This window comes from Phoca vitulina, unplaced genomic scaffold (genome assembly GCF_004348235.1).
Source record: "Phoca vitulina isolate PV1807 unplaced genomic scaffold, GSC_HSeal_1.0 scaffold18, whole genome shotgun sequence".
Taxonomy (NCBI): Eukaryota; Metazoa; Chordata; class Mammalia; order Carnivora; family Phocidae; genus Phoca; species Phoca vitulina.
Window position 1 is genome coordinate 4,539,511 of NW_022589721.1, and position 17,115 is coordinate 4,556,625.

The following is a 17,115-nucleotide window of genomic DNA, read 5'->3' on the forward strand; positions in this document are numbered from 1 at the left end:
AAAATATCTAAAATGCCTTTATGACTGTAGATGGATTTAAGAGGAAACATGGTGCAACATTTCATAGTCCAAAGAATTAATAAATATAGCAAAAAATATTATTTCCTTTCATATTTTAAAAGAATATTGCTATAGCAAAAGAAAGAGCTTTAATGTATGTGTGTACACACGTGTGTATATCCCAAAGGATTCTATCATAGAAATAAGACGGTAAGAGAACACTGTTTAAGGATAATTTTCTCCCAAAAAAAGTATAAAATCAAGACAGACAAAAATAACACATTAAATATTGTATTTAACTCATTAATGAAAGAACCAGTAAGATGTTACAACCAGTTCAAAGGAGAATCCAAACAGATATATTAATAGATGAGGATTATTGAAATAAATGTGCAGATGGAGGCACATTCTTCTACTGATGGTGAAAAAAGCCAATTCAGTCTATTGGACAGAATTCCCTTAGACAAGAATGCCTTTGTTTATAGACAGGAATTATTTTGGATTGCTATCAGTTTTTACAATTTATAGAGTTATAAAGTAGCTTCCATAGAGTCAAATCAGATAATCCAGCAGAGTTTACTCTATATACTGCATGGTTTTCCACTAAAGCACAGTGTTTTTTTGTATTGTTTTGTTTCGTTTTGTTTCCCTTACAGTACTCTATCCCTAAAGGCACCATACCATCAGTGACTCCCTACTATCAACAGAAAGAAGTCCAAATTCATTAGGTAGACACTCACATTTTAGCTTCAGCCTCTTTCAATGTTTTCTGTTATGCAGTCCAGCACCCTTAAGCCCTACATTATTCAGCCTTTATTCCCAAATTCTACTAATCTTTCAAGTCCCTTTTCTTGTGTATTGACCATCTGCTGTAATCTACAGTAGTTCTCAAACTTAACAGAACATCAGAATTACCTGGAGAGCTGATTAAAACACAGATTTCTGGGTTCCACCTATCCTTTCATCCAGCAGAGCTAAGGTTGAGCCTGAGAATTTGCATTTCTTAAAAGCCTGGGTGGCTCGGTCAATAGTTAAGCTTCTGACTGGATTTCTGCTCAGGACAGGATATCAAGGTCCTGGGATGGAGCCCCACCTCAGGTTCTGCACTCAGTGGGGAGGCTGCTTGTTCCTCTCCCTCCCTTTCCCTCTGCCCTTCTCCCTGCTCTCTCTCTCAAATAAATAACATAAAATCTTAAAAAAAAAAAAATCCCAGATGATGCTGATGCTACTGATCTAAAGACTCTTTGAGAACTACCTGCTCAGAGGAACTGTGTAAAAAACTATAGATCAGATTAATGAGACATAGACCCAGCCCATTAGGAATTCACAATCTAATGGAAGTGTCAAAAGCCTGGCTCCCCAAAATATCACTAAAACCACCTTTTAGTAAGACAAAGCTGAGTTAGTACTGAGAAAAGGAGAATACCACCTCAACAGAGCCTTAGTAGGGCTTAGAAGGTGGTTTGTAAGGGGAAGGCAGGCAGAAATAGTTGGTATATTTGAGATTTTCAAGTTTAAGGCATGTCTTTCAATGGTTAGGATTGAGTAATGATCATGATATATATGATAATTTATGATATGATGGTTTAGTATTGATAGAATAAGATGAAGATTTGAGGCAAGGGGTTCAAAGAGTTCTGATGTGTGAATTTGTTGGCTTTTTCTGTTAAACTTGATGTGTCATTCGGGATGTTTCTGGAATACACCAGATGACAGTAGAGTAGTAAGGTCATATTAATGTAGACAGGTGTACTAATAGTTTCAGAGACAGAGAAACAAATAAAACAGAAATATAAACAAATAATTAGTGTGGTAAGATAAGTATAATTTAGTCACAGAGCCCTTTGGGAGAAAATACACAGAATCTTACAACCTCCCTGCAATCTGCCACTGCCAGGAATTCTAAGATCTTTTGAGTGTCCTACTTTGGTTTATCTTTGGTAAATCGAAGAAAAAGCATTATGTTTACAGAGGCAATGTTTCTCCTTGTTTCTTTTCTTTCTCTCTTTATACTATTAACATCCCCAGGCCAGACATGCATATTTACACAAATGTATTTTACAAACACTCAATATCAAGTTTTGGATGAGTGCAAAGAATTCATATTTATTAAGGATCAACTATATGATGCATGCAATGCAAGTGTGTGTGTACATATATTTCAATTAGCTGTATATTAAATTTTTGTAGTAATTATCTTTATCCCCTTGCTCATGCAGATGATTCTTATTGGGACCTTAAGGCTATATAGACCCCTGGATATGGCTCTTTTCTATATAATTTAGAACTCATGGTCTCTTCTTTTTGGGAGAGATAAGTAGTGAGTGTGATGATTTTCAAGCACAATAGTCCTCTATTTAAGAATAGTAGAAATGAGCATATATTTTTCAAAGCTTGAGTAACAAGTGATTTTTGCTAAGTAACTTAAGCTCTAACCTTTGGTGGCATGAAACTGACATCTATTACCTTGCAAATCAGTTTTTAGAAATACCCTAAAGTGAGTATAATAAAGTTACATCTGAGAAAAACAAATTAAATCTTTTGAAATTAAAATTCTGGCACATGATTTAAAGTTAAAGCTCAAATTCCTGAAGAAGTCCTTAAAACTCTTTGTACCAAATACATCCTGTGTTTGATCATAATACTTGAAAGAATATCCAACATGCTTTTCAACAGGTTCCAAAATCAAACAAGAAAACATGTATCTTATAAAGTACATTTACCTAGATTTATTCATCACAAGCTAATATGCATGTTTTTTTTAAAGATTTTATTTATTTATCCGACAGAGAGAGAGAGAGCTCAAGCAGGGGGGAGCGGCAGGCAGAGGGAGAGGGAGAAGGAGGCTTCCTGTTGAGCAGGGAGCCCGATGTGGGGCTCGATCCCAGGACCCCAGAATCATGACCTGAGCTGAAGGCAGCTGCTTAACTGACTGAGCCACTAATATGCTTGTTTTATAAAATCATTTATAAATCCTTTATAAAATTCATTTCAGTATTCTTTGACTAAAGTTTTGAGAAAACATCTGCAACGTAGTGCAACTTTAGAAGTTATCAAAAGCTTGCCATCATGCTAATGGCATTCACAACATACAAATCTGCCAGCTAAAGAAGCATCGTCCCATTAGCAATAAACCATTTGGCATGCAGCTATCTTCTCCCTCTGCTATGTGGGCTTTTATCACACCTTTCTTTCAGTCCCATATCTTCTCTGTACTGAGATGAAGAGGCACCAGGAGTAGTAGATGCGTGATAATCTCCAGGCACAACTTACTAAAGTGCAAATGCAAAAGAATATTACACATTATTGTAGCTAGACACAGGATGTAATAAGGCTTTCTGGAGCACCTGGGTGGCTCAGTCGGTTAAGCATCTGACTCTTGGGTTTCAGCTCAGGTCATGATCTCATGGGTCATATGGGGCTCCCCACTCAGTGGGGGGTCTGCTTGAAGAGTCTCTCCCTCTGCCCCTCCCCCATGTGCTCATGCACGCTGTCTCTCTCCCTCTAAAATAAATAAATCTGAAAGAAAGAGAGAAAGAAAGAAAGAAAGAAAAAAAAAAGAAAGAAAGAAAGAGAGGAAGGCGTTCTGAAGACAGACTATAAAAGTTGCTAGAGGCATGATGCTGCTATGGGGTTACTTAATCTTTCCCAACATCCACTAGATCTGGGCTTCTCAGCCTGGGCACTAGTGACATTTGAAGCCGGATGGTTCTCTGTTGTGGCAGCTGTCTTGAGCATTGTAAGAGCTTAAACAGCATCCTTGGCCTCAACCTACTAGATGCCAGTAGCACACCCTCAGTTTGATAACCAAAAATATCTCCAGACATTGCTAAATATTCCCTGCAGGTAGAGTTGGCAGCTTTAACAAGTGAAAAGAGAGGATGCCCAGGTAAAATTGAATTTCTGATAAACAGCAAGTAACTTTTTCATTAAGTATGTCCTGTGCAACATTTGGTACAGACTTGTACTAAAAAACTTATTCGTCATTTTTCTGAAATTCAAATTTAACTGAGAGTCCTATATTTTAATCTAGAAAGCTTTTGGGGAGGCAAAATTGCCCATGACTGAGAACCCCTGTGCTGTAGTATCACTAAGTTAAAAGCAAACACTCAAGAGACTCTTGACTGACAGTGCTGCTTTCCTTAACCTCTCAGACCCCATAACCTTGTTTGCAAAGAGGGGGTTCATTAACTTCCCTTACAGAGTGGACATGAGGTATAAAGAAAATAATGTATGAAAAAACTCTTAGTACAGTCCCTGGCATAGTAAACAATTGATCTATGTTCATTACTGACAATCCCTCACAAGATGGTGTCATAGTATTTACTGATGTCTGGACTTAATTTTCACTAACAGTAAAGACGGTATTACAGAAACAACAGGAACCCTGCAAGTGATTCTCAATCTTGACTGCACATTGAATTCACCTGGGGATTGTCCTTTCCTGATGTCTGTAACCTACCTGTGAGAAATTTGGATTTCATTGATCTAGAGTGTGGCCTGGCATTGGGATTTTCAAAAGCTCCACAGGAGTCCTAAAATGTGGAGCCAAGGCTGAGAACCACTCTTTGAGAGAAAAGTATTAGAAATTGGTAGTCCTTAACAAGGAAGAGAGGAAATAAGCTAAACTTAATTATATCTGATTCTTGGGTTGTAGAAAATTGGGTTAGGATCAGATTTAGAGAAAAGACGGACATGATTTCAGTCATTCAACAAATATATCTGTGTGCCTACTATGTGGCAGGCCATGTTCTAAGCAGTAAAGGGAGTCCCTGTCCTTGTTCAATGATAGTAGGGAGGGACAGATAATAAACAAATAAGACATTTTAATCTAATTTCAAAGACTAGGACTAAGGCCTTCATGAGAGACGGTGGCATTCCAAAAAAAAAAAAAAAAAAACCAAAGTCATGAATAATCTTAATGGGAAAGCAAAATGGGGAGGAAGCAGCATGACTTAACAAGATGTTCTCTGGGTTTAGCTCTTAGATGAGATGAAAGCACGAAGGACATATTACCAAGGACAAGTGAAAGGATGGCATAAAACTGTAAAAATAGTGTCAGAAAGGCCAAAACAGAGCGAGGTTTTAGAAAAGTGAGGTTTAGAAACAGTAAAGCAACTAGGGCCATTCTGTTGAAAAGGGAAGTCCTAGACTAAAAGAGAACAAGAAGGAAATGTGAGGCTCTCTTTTTGAGGAAGATGTGCTCTAACAGAAAGGCAGAACAAGCGTAATGCCTATTTTGCTTTATTTTTCGCAAGAAGAATGAACTACCAGAATACAAAACAAAAACAGTGAAATGGACATGTTTAGGCTAAGGTAGGTGAGAATACGGTGAAAGGCCACCCACATCCACTTTACATGAATTGTAACTTCTTGGCCCAGAAAACTGAGTTAGGATATTTTCCTGTGATATTTTGGTAGTAATGATAAGTGTATTTTTTGACAATTACATTCTCTTTCATAACAAACAGCAAAATACATATATAATGGTTTAAATACCATAGAAATTTATTTCACGTTCAAGTCCAAAATGTTCTTGAGTGGTATGTGTGGCTCCCCTCTAAGGATGGATTCAGGGACCCAGGTTCTTTCTAGCTGTGGCTTTGCCATCTTCAATAAATTCAGGTCTCCATACTCATCTGTTTCCAGGCTATGAAAAGGAAAAGACCACGGAGGGTTACCAATGGGATGCTCTTATGGGCCAGGCCTGGAAGGAGCACATATGACTTTTGCAAGCCTTCCATTGGCTAGAACTTTGTCACTTGGCCACCCCTGATTGTTCTTCCTGGGAAATGTAGTGTGCCCAGGAAGAACAATAATCGGGTTTGATGACAGCTAACCAGTCTCTACGCAGATAATAGGAGATCTGCCAGAAAAATGTAGCTAGAAAAATAATTCAAATTTCAAAACATGGGGTTGAAATGGAGTTGAAGGATATAGAAACAACATAGGTTTGAAACCACTTGGGAGGGGAAAAAGAGGGGGTCTGTACCTCATCTTCTTCTGCATATTAGAAGAAATGCACAACATTTTTGATAAATGACAACTGACTGATAGTATCATTTAGTGGGTTCATACTTCTTCAGATAACTGAGTCCAGGGAATGGTAATCACTGTCAGCCATGAAGGTGGTCTCTTGTGTGCCTTGGGCCTCGCCTTCCCCGTGTCTCATTAAACATTTCTGTGAACAGCTTGAACGGAGACAAATCTGTGGCTGACTCAGTGAAAGAGATATTGAATGGTAACTGTGGATCCAAGAATCAAGAGTAGTTTCAAAAGGATCTCAGTAATCTAGAACCTAGGTCAACAGAATTTTTCTGAACATAGCAAGGGAATAAATATTTTAGGCTCTTGGGCCCTAAGGTTTCTGTCACAACTAGTCGCTGCTGCTGCTGTAGCCCCCAAAGCAGCCACAGACAATACAGAAGCGAGCCGGTGCACCTATGTTCCAATCAAACCGCATTTACAAACACAGGCTGAGGTTGGGGGGGAGCAGTTCTGCTCCACAAGGTTTCTCAGGCATCCAGGGTGTTGCAGATGGCGTCCCCATCTAGTAGCTGCACGGTCTGGAGCAGGTAGTATCCTTTGTTGCTGAAGCAGGGGCAGAGGCATCTGGAGTGGGAAACATTGTCTGGATTTTAAACAGAGGCCATTATTTACACACGTGAGTGTAAAACACATATATCACTTCTGCTCAGTATTTGCCAAAACTAGTCTTATGTATGGCCTTATTTCAAAAAGTAGTGTGTGAAGAGCTACAAAGGAGCAAATCTCCAACATGGCTCATAATTGGAAAATGTAGACTCCTGAGCTCCACCTTGTAGCCCGGGAATCAGGATCTTTGGGATAGAGTTGGGAAATATGCATTTTGAAAAAGCTTTCACAGCCGATTCTCATTATCAACAGGAAGCTGCTGCTGTGAACAAGGAGTGTTTATTTAAAGTAGAGGAAAAGCAACAATTAGATCTGTGGATTTAAGATTACCCTGGCTGCAAGTGTTGGATTCAAGAGGGGAGAAACTAGAAGCTGGGATTTCATGTCACAGAATATACAGGGTTTAATAAGCAAACATAAATACATGTGCTTATATATCACGCAATGTGTTAACAGGACCAGCTCAATCTGAGAGCCTAACACCATTGTTACAAAATTTCTTATTTTAGGAATCTCCTCCCACTCCTTCCTTGACTCTCAGAAAACCAGTAAGATAGGCTCAAAGAGGCCTTGTCAACTCCTTCAATAAATGTTTTGTATGCCACTGCTGCTGATGCTAGAGCTAGCTCAGCACCCAGAGGAGTCCCTGGATAGGGACAGGGGAGTGGGATGGGTGGGTGTGGCCTGCTGCTCTCTTGGGAGGTGGCTGGACGTGGTCAAACTGTCCTTCGTGCCTGTTAGGACAACACAGGATATGGTTGTATTGCTGTCTCTGCTGCTTTCTGAGAAAATTGAGATTTAAGAGAAGATCTGCAATGGGAGAAAATAACCAGTGCATGATTCTTTTGAAAATTAAACCTATCCAGTTAGTGCTGATCATTTAAAGATTGACCATCCAAGTTTGGGTTTCTCTTCCTCTATGCTGCCTGAATTTTGGCTGAGTCACCTAGCATTGTTAGCATCTGTCCCAAATGCTATTTGCGATGGGGACGTGGGGAGTCAGGGAATCTCTATACACTTTGGGAAGAGGAGTAGGTTCTCTTCCTTTCAAATATTATGCTCAGTACTTATCAGTTGTTCATGACCATGGCTTGAAATAAGTGGAATATTGATAAGAACTTGTCATTGCTGCTGAGCACTTTAAGAGCGATGGATGAACTTGTAGTCAGGTTCTCTTTTTAATGCCATGCTTTGTTTTTTTCTTGCATTGATAGAGCCCAGGGTTCAGTTCCCCCCCCAACAGGAAAAAAAAAAAAAAAAAAAACTAATTAGCAGCTCTAAGTTGAAGCTAGAAATTGGCATCTTGGTATAAAAGTAATAACTAACAACAGGGTTAGGTTTCTCCCAAATTATTTTGCTCTTTCTTTTCATCTTTGCCTTTACATTTTTTAAATACATTAAAAAAATACAAAGAGAGGAAAATTATTTCTAATACATTCTAACCTAAAATCACTCTAAAACCATAACTAAATATTATATAACTTTAAAATATTTAATATTAATACTAAAATTAATATATTAAAATAAAGGATTTAATATACCACACATCCAAACATTTCACTTATCAGCTTTTTTAGGTTAAGAACATGAAACATCAGAATTCTATTCAATAAACACAAATAAGAAGTTGCAACAACATATAAAGACCAATTATAGAACTAAGAGAAAAGTGGAACAAGGCTGGAGAGGAAGAATCCAAAAAGAGACTAAGAGTAGACTAATTCATGGCTATGCATGTAGTCCCATCTGTAGAAATAAATACTGTACTGCCACCCCACACAGAGTACAGACAGAAAAAGAAATCTGCAGTGGAAACAGATTGCAAATATTTGCCTTCATACCATAACACTTCTCTATGGGGAATTTGATTGACTATTGATCCTAAAGACTTTTAAAGCCTTGTTAAGCTTTCACAACTTTGGATATAAATGGTAAATCTCTTGGCGCTTGTTCAATGAGCTAAGTGAAACTGATCCAGAGTCAGAAGCTGCCGCATTCCAGGTATGGAGTATTTTGAGCTGTAATTACATAATTCTAATCTTTTTTTAAAAAAAAGATTTTATTTATTTATTTGACAGAGAGAGAGACAGCGAGAGAGGGAACACAAGCAGGGGGAGTGGGAAAGGGAGAAGCAGGCTTCCTGCCGAGCAGGGAGCCCGATGCGGGGCTCGATCACGACCTGAGCCGTGATCCCAGGACCCTGGGATCACGACCTGAGCCGAAGGCAGACGCTCAACGACTGAGCCACCCAGGCGCCCCTACATAATTCTAATCTTTGATAGGATATAAAAAAGGTCCTCAAATAGCTATAAGGCAAGTTGATGTGAGTTATCGTGACTTAAGTTTCACTTACAATTCTCAATGATGCTATTCGTAGTTCTTTGCTTGATTTGATTACCTACATGTTTGTTGTTTCTGACAAGTGTAGTAGTTAACACTTTTTAGACAGTTTTCAAATTGAGCGAAAGTTACTTAGTTTTTCATAGGGTTTGTAATGATTATATCCAGGATTGGCATCTACTAGAGGGGAATTTGTTTTCAATCAATATTAAGTTCTTTCTCATTCTGTCAGATTGAATCTTTACCATATACTGTTCAATGTTTTGATCACGGCTGTATCCAAACAATGACCTATACTCTTCCTCTTTGTGGTAATTTTGACACAGGTGACAGTCCCATATGATAAGTTTGAATGCCAGTGTAACCCTTTTAATGGAGAAAGAAGCAGTAAGACTTTGAATACAGAAAGCGTTAACATCAAGGGTAACCAGTTTGGTTATCTATCAAGTTAGGCTTTAGGTTTACTAACAGATGCAGATATACTAAGTGAAAAATAGATTCATTCCTTTGTTTCTTAACACCTAAAACCTCTTGGCTTAGCGGCAGTCCACTTTATCGATTCTATCAGTGATTCTGCTTATCAAATCAGAAATTTGAGTGCTGACATTTCTATCCCATAAAATAGTTAGTTGCCAGTTAGATATTACATGATTTCCATGAATTGACAAACTTGTCCTTGAGAAATGAAGGCAAGTTAAAGACTTTCCCAAGCAAATAAAATCTGAGGGAGTTCATCACCACTATATCTGCCCTAAAAAAATGTTAAAAGGAGTTCTTCAAGCTGAAATGAAAGGATGTTAATTGGTAACATAGAAACATATGAAAATATAAAACACAGTGGTAAAGATAATTATAAAGTGAAATCAGAATACTCTAAGACTGTAACATGGTGGTGTGTTAATCACTTATCCCCAGTAAAAAGGTTAAAGGACAAAAGTATTACAAATAAGTATGGCTATAATAATTTGTTAATGGATACACAACACAGAGGTAAATTGAAAAATCAGAAACAAATGGGGGAGGGGTAAAAGTGTGTAGTCTTTTTTTTTTTTTTAAGATTTTATTTATTTGACAGAGAGAGAGCGCACACAAGCAGGGGGAGCAGCAGAGGGAGAGGGCGAAGCAGGCTCCCCGCTGAACAGGGAGCCCCGACATGGGGCTTGATCCCAGGACCTTGAGATCATGACCTGAGCCGAAGGCAGACACTTAACCAACTGAGCCATCAGGTGCCCCAAGAGTCTTTACATGCTATTGAAGTTAAGTTATCAGCTTAAAATAATCTGTTATGTTTTATGTGAGACTCATGGTAACCACAAAGCAAAAACCTATAGTAGATACTCATAAGATAAAAAGAAGGAAATAAAAGCATACCACTATGGAAATCCATCAATTTACAAAGGAAGACAGCAAAAGAGGACAAAAGGAGCAAAGGAACTAAATAACAGTCAGAAAACAATAATATAGCATCAGTAAACCCTTACTGAAAGTCTTTACCTGTTAATATAAATGTAAATGTATTAAATTCTCTAATCAAAAGGCATAGAGTGGCTGAATGGATTAAAAAAAAAAAAACAAGATCCAACTATATGCTTCCCACAGAGACTCACATCAGCTTCAGGGACCACACAGACTAAAAGTGAAGAGATGGAAAAGGATATTCCGTGCAAATGGAAAGCAAAAGAGAGCAAGAGTAGCTATACTTAAGGTAGACAAAATAGAATTTAAGTCAAAAACCATAATGAGAGACAAAGAAGGTTGTTATAAAATGACAAAGGTGTCAATTCATTAAGAAAATATAATAATCATTAATAATAGATACACCCATATTGGAGCATCTAAATATATTTTTAAAAATACTAACAGATGTGAAGGGAGAAATAGGTAAAATACAGTAATAATAAGGGATTTTAATATCCCACATTCAACAATGGATGGATCAGCCAAGCAGAAAATCAATTAGGAAACATTGGTTTTAAACTACACTTTAGACCAAATGGACCTAACAGACATATACACAACATTCCATCCAATAGCAGCAGAATACACATTCTTCTCAAGTGCACATTGAACATTCTCCAGAACAGATCATATGTTAGGTCACAAACAAGTCTCAGCAAATTTAAAAGGGTTGAAATCATACAAAATATCTTTCCCAACCACAATGGTATGAAACTAGAAATCATTAACAGTAAGAAAACTGGAAAAAATTCATAGTTCATAAATATTTGTAAATTGAACAACACACTTTTGAACAACCAATGAGCCAAAGGAGAAATCAAAAAGTATCATGAAACAAATGAAAATGAAAACACAACATACCCAAACTATTAGAAACAGCAAAATCAGTACTAAGAGGGAATTTTGTAGAAAAATTTAAGAAAAAGAAAGATCTCAAACAACCTAACTTTACACCTCAAGGAACTAGAAAAAGAACTTTGAACAAACTTAGTTCAAAAGTTAGAAAGAAGGAACTAACAAAAGAGCAGAAAAATGAAATAGAGACCAGAAAAACAATAGAAAAGGTCAATGAAACTCAATGTTGTTTTTTTAAAAAGACAAACAAAAGTGACAAACCTTTAGCTGGACTAAGAAGAAAAAAGAGTGAACAGCTATAAATAAATTTAGAACTGAAAGAGGAGACATTACAGTTGATAAAACACAAATATAAAGGTTCATGAGAGACCAGTATGCCTAGAATTGGGTTACCTGGGAGAAATGGCTAAATTCTTAGAAATATACGACCTATTTAAATTGAATGATCAAGAAACAGAAAATCTGAACAGACCAAACGTGGGTAAGGAGACTAAATCAGTAATCAAAAACATCTCAAAAAAGAGAAGCCCAGGACCAGATGGTTTCAGTGGAGAATTCTGCCAAACATTTAAAGAAGAATTAGCACCAGTTCTTCTTAAACTTTTCCAAAAAATGGAAGAGGAGGGAACACTCCCAAACTCATTTTAGGAGGCCAGCATTACGCTAATACCAAAGCCAGATAAGGAGTCCACAAGAAAACTACAGAACAATATCTCTGATGAATATAGATGCAAACATTTTTAACAAAATACTAGCGAACCAAATTCGACAGCATATTAGAAAGATCATATACCATGATCAAGTGGGATTTAGCCCTGAGATACAAGAATGGTTCAATATATGCAAATCAATAAATTTATATATATGCCACATTAATAGAATGAAAAATAAAAATCATACAATCATCTCAATAGATGCAGAAAAACAATTGACAAAATTCAGTATCCCACCATGGCAAAAGCTCTCAATAAATTGGGTATGGAAGGAATGTACTTCAACATAATAAAGGCCATATATATGACAAGCCCATTAACATCACACTCAATGGTGAAAGTTTGAAAGTTTTTCCTCTAAGATCAGGAAGAAAACAAGGGTGCCCACTCTCACCACTCATATTCGACATAGTACTAGAAGTTCTAGCCAGACCATTTAGGCAAGACAAAGAAATAAAAGGCAACCAAATATGAAAGGAAGAAATAACAACTGTCTCTATTTGCAGAACATGATCTTATATATAGAAAATCCTAAAGACTCCATGAAAATACTGTTAGAACTAATAAATGAATTTCATAAAGTTGCAGGATACAAATCAACATAGAAAATCAGTTGCATTCATATAGACTAACCATGAACTATCCAAAAAAGAAATAAAGCAAACCATTTATAATAGCATCAAAAACAGCAAAATACTTTGCAATAAATTTAACCAAGGAGGTGAAAGATCTCTACTCTGAAAACTGTAAGATGTTGAGGAAAGAAATTAAACAAATAAATGGAAAGGTATTCTGTGTTCATGTATTAGAACACTATTGTTAAAATATCCTTACTACCTAAAGTGTTCTACATATTTAGTGCAATCCCTATCAAAAGTCCAATGCCATTTTTTACAGAAATAAAACAATCCTAAAATTAATATGGAATTGCAAAAGACCCCAAATAGCCAATCCTGAGAAAGAAGGAGAAAATTGGACACATCATACTTCCTGATTTTAAATTATATTACAGGGGCGCCTGGGTGGCTCAGTTGGTTAGGCGACTGCCTTCAGCTCAGGTCACCCAGGGTCCTGGGATCGAGCCCTGCATTGGGCTCTCTGCTTGGCGGGAAGCCTGCTTCTCCCTCCCCCACTCCCCTCCTTGTGTTCCCTCTCTTGCTGTCTCTCTCTCTGTCAAATAAATAAAAATTAAAAAATATAAATTATATTACAAAGCTGTAGTAATCAGAAGAGTATAGTGCTGCCATAAAAACAGACACATACACCAGAGAAACAGAATCAAGAGCCCAGAAATAAACCATCCATATACTGTCAACTAATATTTGACAAGGGAGCCAAGAACACTCACTGGGAAAAGGACAGTCTCTTTAATAGTCTTGGGGAAACTGGATATTCACATACAAAATAATGAAATTGGATTTCTAACTTACATCATACACAAAAATTAACACGAAATGGATTAAAGATGCAAATGTGAAACCTGAAACTGTAAAACTCCCAGAAGAAAACACATGGACAAAAGCTCCTTGACATTGGTCTTAGCAATGATTTTTGGATATGATACCAAAAGGGCAAGCAACAAAAGCAAAAATAAACCAGTAGGACTACATCAAACTAAAAAGCTTCTGTACAGCTAAGGAAACCATCAATAAAATGAAAACCCAACCTAAAGAATGGGAGAAAACCTTTGCAAACCATTTATCTGATAAGGGGTTAATATCCAAAATATATAAGGAACTGAAAATTCAATAGAAAAAAAACAAACAATCCAATGAAAAAAATGGGTGGAAGACCTCAACAGACACTCTTTTAAAGAAGACATACAAATGGCCAACAGGTACATGAAAAAATGTTCAATATCACTAATCATCAGAAAAATGCAAATCAAAAGCACAATGAGAAATCAGCTCACACCCGTTAAAATGACTATCCATCAAAACAAGAAGAGATAGCAAGTGTTGGTAAGGATGTGGACAAAAGGGAGCCCCCTGCACTATTGGTAGGAATATAAATTAGTATAGCTACTATGGAAAACAGTATGGAGGGTCCTCAAGAAAATAAATCTAGAACTACCATATGACCTAGCAGTTTCACTTCTGGGTATATATCTGAAGGAAATGAAATCACTATCTTGAAGAGATATTTACACTTCCATGTTCACTGCAACATTATGCACAATAGCCAAGACATGGAAACAACCTGAATATCCATCACTGGATGAATGGATAAAGAAGAATACGATACACACACACACACACACACACACACACACACACACGGGAATACTACTCAGCCATTAAAAAAGAAGGAAATCCTGTCATTTGCAACAACATGGATGAACATTGAGGGCACTATGCTAAGTGAAACAGAAGTCAAAGAAAAGCAAATACTGTATGATCTCACTCACATGTGGAATCTAAAAAAGGTGAACTCATAGAAACAGAGATTAGAATAGTGGTTGCCAGGGGATGGTGGTTGGAATTAATGGTGAGATGGTACAAACTTCTGATTTTAAGATAAGTTCTGAGGCTCCAGTGTATAGCATGGTGACTGTTTACTACAGTCACCATTATTTGCTTGAAGATTACTAAGAGAGTAAATCTGAAATGTTCTCACCACACAAAAAAAGTAATGTGTGCATTGATGGAGGTGTTAACTAACCTTATTGTGGTAATCATTTTGCATTGTATCAAATCATCACATTATATACCTTAAGCTTACACTATTATACATATAGGGAAATGAAAACATGTGTCCATTAAAAATTTATACACAGATGTTCATAGCAACATTCTTCATAATAGCCAAAAATGAGAACAATCCAAATGCCCAGCATGGATAATGATGGATAAATAAAATGTGATATATCCATACAGCATCATATTATTTTCAATAGAAAGGAATAAAATACTAATAAATGCTATACCATGAATAAGCCTCAGAAACATTATGCTAAGTGAAAGAAGTCAGATACCAAACACCAGATATTATATAATTCCATATGTATGAAATATCTATAAAAGGCAAATCCATAAAGACACATGGTAGATTAGTGGTCACCAACTCCTGGGGGTGGGCATGGGGAGTGACTGCAAATAGGTAAGAGGTTTCCTTTGGGGGTGATAGAAATGTTGAAAAATTAGATTTTTGGTGACAGTTTAATAACTGTAAATATACAATATCCATTGAATTGTGTACCTTTAACAGGTGCATTATATGGTTTGTAAATCATATGTCAATAAATGTATTTTATTTTTTTAAGGCTTTTATTTATTTCTTTGAGAGGGAGAGAGGGCACAAGCAGGGGGGTGGGGAGAGGGAGAAGCAGGCTGCCCACCGAGAAGGGAGCCCAATGCAGGGCTCGATCCCGGGGTCCTGGGATCATGACCCTAGCCAAAGGCAGAGGCTCAACTGACTTAGCCACCCAGGGGCCCCAATAAACATATTTTAAAATGAGGCAAAGGTTGCTGGAGGAGGCAGGCATGGTATAAGGAAACTTTTTTTTTTTTTAAGGATGGAAAGGATTTATGTGAATGATATAGGTAGAAAAAGGGGAAGGATCCGGAGTAAAGACAGAGAAAATAATACAAGAGAGAAGTTAATAACATTGACAAGTCAAAGACAATATAAACCAGACTAAGATCAAGAGTTAATTTGGAGGGGTGCCTGGGTGGCTCAGTTGGTTAAGCGTCTGCCTTCGGCTAGGGTCAGCGTCATGATCTTAGGGTTCTGGGATAGAGCCCCAGTTCAGCAGGAGCGGGGAATCTGCTTGTTCCTCTGCCCTTCCCTGTCCCCCCCACCCTGTCCCCCTCAGATTCCCCCCCACTCCGTTTGTGAGCTCACGCTCTCTCTCTCATAAATAAATTTTTTTTTAAAAGTTAATTTGGAGAGGGAATGGCATGGACAGAAGTTACTTCTGAGGCAAAGTAAAGGAGATGAGCTTTTGTAGACTGAAGAGAAAAAGGGAAGAAAAGTGAGAGTGTTCACATTTGATGGCCTGACTTTTCATGCAGAAGGCAAAGTAACATATTGGAGTGATGAATTTAGTAACTTCAGGAGAATAGTGATGGTTCAGACAACAAATGTGAAGAATAAAAAAGAAAGCTGATTGATTATATGAATAGAAGGATTTTGGAGACATTAAGGGCTTACTTGAGTTTAAATCAAAGTTTGTAAAGCACTTAATCATCAAGGTTATACATTTTTCTCCAGCAGCTCTAGCTTTCTATGAAACAGAAGGAGAAAAAAAACTGATGGGCTAACTGCCTATAAACCTGTATTTGAACTGATAGAGTACAGTTTCCTGCTAAGGTTGGATGTAAAAGTGCAGATTTAATCAAGTGTAAAAAACTCAGACACTATTTTGGATATGATTATCACAAACTGATAAATTTCAAGACGTAAATTTAAAACATATTTTAGAAAAAAAATTTCAATTTAGTTAATCAGGACTAGACTTAAGTCATTCCAACTTGATTTTTAAGCTTACTGAGCCTCTGTGAGATTTTAGAAGTGGTGCTAAGGGTGGTAATGCTTCCTTATCAAAAAGAAATCTCAGGAAAACGAGGAGCCACCTACCATTCTACCAGATGGGTCCGGTAGGAGGTCCAGAATATCTGAACACATGGATGATTGCTGGTTATGTAGATTCCTGGGTCCTTTCTCACAGACACTGAGTTACACTCTGGGGGTACAGCCCAAACATTCTGTATTTTTAACCAGGTATAAAGGTGATGGTATTGTTAAAATGGTGAAGTTTTTCTAGTACGAATTTAAGCTGAAAGGTGATGGTGGGAAAAAGATCAGTTAGAAAAAGGGAAGTGGGGTAATCTTTATGGTTTGGCAAAAAGCTTAAGTTTCTGAAGGATTTTCTGGACTCCATTATTTGGTTTGACTAAATCTTCAACTCTTAAGTAATTCAAACCTTTTCTTCACATACATTAATAAACTGGTAATTCCAAGAAAGACGGTTTATTTATTTAACGCGTGCGGAAAACTAAAAGTGATATAAACAGATGTGAAAGGAAGAGAATAACCAGATCTTAGTAAATGTCTGTCAAAAGCCATTGATTCTTCTCTGCCTAAAGAATAAGGT

At 37.2% G+C, this 17,115-nt stretch overlaps 1 protein-coding gene across 2 annotated transcripts in view; it reads left to right on the forward strand.

Moving 5' to 3' along the window:
* Positions 1-17,115, forward strand: part of LOC116639565 (oxidation resistance protein 1) — a 154,134-nt gene that overhangs the window by 58,502 nt on the left and 78,517 nt on the right. The gene's annotated exons all lie outside the window — the stretch shown is intronic.